Source organism: Xiphias gladius, chromosome 13, assembly GCF_016859285.1.
Source record: "Xiphias gladius isolate SHS-SW01 ecotype Sanya breed wild chromosome 13, ASM1685928v1, whole genome shotgun sequence".
NCBI classification, from domain to species: domain Eukaryota; kingdom Metazoa; phylum Chordata; class Actinopteri; order Istiophoriformes; family Xiphiidae; genus Xiphias; species Xiphias gladius.
In genome coordinates, this window is record NC_053412.1 from 11,354,379 (window position 1) to 11,358,190 (window position 3,812).

Genomic DNA, 3,812 nt, shown 5'->3' on the forward strand with positions numbered 1-3,812 from the left:
CGCTCAACCACAAGGAGACAGATAAGGGTTTAAAAGAGACACAAGACGTAAGAGACCCACAACAACCACAGTGACTACAAAGACTCAGAAAACGTCTACAAAGAAACACAAAACAACTACAAAGACATGCAAAACGACCAAGAGCCATTAAATGATGCAAAAAAAAAGCCCAGAGAGACGCACAATGACCACAAACGAATGCAAAAACAAACCACAAGGAGACGTACAATGATCAAAAAAGAGAAGCACAACAACTGAAAAGAGACCCACAACGACAACAATGACTACCGACCAACAACCATAAAGTGACGCAAAACAAACACAAAGATACACACAAGGACAAATAACAGAGACAAACTGACTAGGAAGATGCACAAAACAACTTAAAAGGTTGTCTGTCGTCGTTTTGTGTCTCTTTAAATCTGAGGGCCTTGCTTCTATGTACGAGCAGTGGAGAGGCCTTTTATATGTCTGTGCTCAAGGGCTAGTTATTTTATAATCTCTAGGCTATGTGGATTTACAAATAGCTGTTATTTATTATTATTATTATTATTATTATTACATATTACAGAATGTAAAATTTTTTTTATTTGGCTGATTTAAACTGAATAAATAACTATTAATAATGCACATTTGATTATTGCAGAGGGCTTCAAATTTGAGTCCAATACAATTGAACTAATTTTACAAATGTGCCCCCTTCTTAAAACTGTGTTCCAGTCTGCCGCCCCCCATTCAAAAGTTTCTGCCCCCCCGGCACACACACACACACACACACACACACACACACACACACACAATTGGTCCACTAACAATTTAATGCTCCACTCACATTTTAGCATGAACCTTGTAGCTAAAACTAGGGCTTCTAAAACCGAAATGTTTTTGTGTTTTAACGCTCCCTTTAGTGACTGAACAGTTGCAGGAATTTACAATTTTCTCTTTCTTTGTTTGTTTTTCTTAAGGCGCCATAGAAAGTTTACACGAGAGACATCGTAGAGTAAAAAATGCGCGCGCGTGTGTGTGTTTGTATATTTCTATCATTGTGAGGACCAGTTTGAGTTTAGACCTTACGCAATGGGGACATTTGGGGAAAGTGAGGACATTGTGACAGGTCCTCACACCTCTGAAGGGCTGTTTGAGAGTCTTGGCTTGGTTTTAGTGTTGAGGTTAGAATCAGGTTTAGGTTAGGGTCAGGGTAAGGGGCTATGGAATGCATCATGTCAATGACGGGTCCCCACGAGTGTAGTAAAACAAGGATGGGTGTGTGTGTGTCTGCGCGCGCTCGAGGGCTTTGATGTTTGAGGCTTAATTGTGACGTGATGATTCTTTATGACGAATTCTGTTCTACAGTCAATTTCTCACCTGAGCAGAGACAGTGAACAGATCGAAAGAGACTTTCACCGAGAAAACTACGGAGAAATAACTGACGAGAAGAAAGTACCCCATTGTGTTTGAATGGATACTTCAGCGCTCGACATGGATAACAAGGTAAGAGGATTTAGACTTGAATCGCACACACACACACACACACACACACACACACACACACACACACACACACACACACAAACATACATACATAGACACACACACACACACACACACACACACACACACACACACAAACATACATACACAAGTTGAGCTCAACTTCAGCGGCTCTGGGAGAAAGTTTACCATCAGTTTACCTTTTGATGAAAAACTCTTATCAGAGATTTCTATGTCTGTCAGCTGTGACGTTATTTAAAATGAAGAGAAAGTGAATTATTCAATGTGAAGAGTTCTGATGGGTCAGATATTCTCTGCACGCTAATATCTGACAGTTAATTGTTCAAAGGCAACATTTGACATAAACACTTTCATTTGGACCATGAGCTTTAAAATGCATCTAGTCACAGATTTCTGTCTGGTCTGTCTGATCGAAGACAGGCTGCAGAATGAATGAAGAGATGGTTTGTGGTTTGCGCACAGCACCACGTACCATGAGTGTTAATAAACTGTGTGGTCATGTAGATTTTTTTACTGTCCCATCACAATGGTGTATGAAAGATGCCTGGTTGCTAAAATCTGATTGTTCTTCTTTCTAGATTCCATCAGATGAACTGGGAGAATTGAGGTGCAGCGATTTAGACGTTCCCCTGTTCACACCAGACGACTTCGAGCCAATTATCAATTTCTATTTACAGGATATGACAACTGAGTAAGTTAAAAGTCAGCAGCCAGCAACAAGTAGCACAAATTACAACTATATATGTAGATGTATATATTGGTTTAAAGGTTTGTTTTGGTCAACCATTCCTATTCTTTTCTTCCAGGCAGTGGATGTTATTGGAAGCTGGACAGGTATACACAGACTTGGCCGATCTGCTATCTCAAATGTGTCATGAGATGGTAGATGCGGTCAGTGTCGTATTCCTGGAAGATGTGAGACCCCAGGTTCTTAACTGGATTTCCCTGAAAGGCCCCAGCAGCTCCACCGACACTCATTTCACACGGTAAGTGAAAAGCCTCCAAACGCTGCTTTATTCACATACACTGTCTTCTTAAAAATCCATATTGTATGTAGCATTTTGTAACCTTGGGATTATTACAGGCCAAAAAATGAAGTTATTGATCAATCCTGCCTCTTAGAATATATTCTCATCAGATTCTGGTAGAAATCATTGGCTACCAGGGTTGATTTATGTGGTTTGTTAAAACGGTGACCCCAAGTTTTGAAAAAGGTGTTACAAGAGGGAAATGTTTGAATACCACTGCCCAGATCAAATCAGTTGACTAATGTGGGACTCTCTCTTTTCAAGGGACAGGAATTATTACCGTGTGACGGAGGAAGATATCCAAGCAAGCCTTGGAAATTCTTTTCACCTTTGCTTTGGTGCAGCACTAGGAGTCAAACAGGAGACGTCCCACCTCTCTGACAAACTGCTTGAGTTGTTTGCAGCAGAGGTGAAGAAGAAGGTGAACTGCTCGCTGCCTCTTATCAGAGGGCCAGACTCTTTCACACAACAAGAGGTCCCTGCAGCTGAGCCAGAAACATGTGAATCTCACATTGAGGAAATGGCTTACATTATCAGTCATATACTGTGGAGATGCACAACAGCCCCGCTTCAGTCACCTGACAGCCAAGGATGTCTGGACAGTGATTGCCAAGAAGGTTGGTGTCCAGACGAGGAGATGGACATCCAGGACGGTGAGGAGGAGGACATTGCTGAAATTGTCAGCTTTATATCAGCGAGTCAGAGTTCAGAGCGCTCTGCCAGCTCTGTAGAGCAGTTGCCACAGCGAGAGAGGACCTTTCTCACTGTGTTTCTCGGGAAGCTGGTGGAGCACATCGCCAACGCCACAGGGACATCAATATGTGACGTGGACTTTGATGGAAAGTTGACACGTCTGAGAAAAAGGACTGCGGGAGAATTAAGTTCCGCTCTCCCACAGACTGTTGGAAAGGTCCACATCCCCGTCTACAAGAAGCTTTGTCGGGAGTTTGGATCTCCAAAGCTGCTGCAGGCTGCCATGGTGTCCAGGGACGTGGCTTTTGAGGAAGCTGTTGCCAAGATTTTAAAAGCGCAGCTGAAGAAGTCCACAGAAAAAACCTGCAGCTTTGCAAAGAAAGTGAGGAAGTTTTTCCGCAAAAGGACCAGCAAACTTTCTCCAGCATGTGAGGTACTTGACGCATCAGTATCTCACCGTGAAATCACCGACAGGAAGAATCCATTGACGCCCTACCCTTCGAGGAAGCAGAGGCGCCCCGCCATCATCAGGATGTTCTCTTCCGTGGCCAGGACTCTGAGGAAGCCTTTCACCTCCTG

The 3,812-nt window shown here is 42.9% G+C and overlaps 1 long non-coding RNA gene across 1 annotated transcript; it reads left to right on the forward strand.

The window, feature by feature from the left end:
• The first annotated feature begins 1,315 nt into the window (after positions 1-1,315).
• LOC120798347 lies at positions 1,316-2,416 on the forward strand. Its single transcript, XR_005708682.1, has 3 exons — positions 1,316-1,491; positions 2,091-2,203; positions 2,319-2,416. It is a non-coding gene; the product is annotated as an uncharacterized LOC120798347 (long non-coding RNA).
• Positions 2,417-3,812: the final 1,396 nt, after the last annotated feature.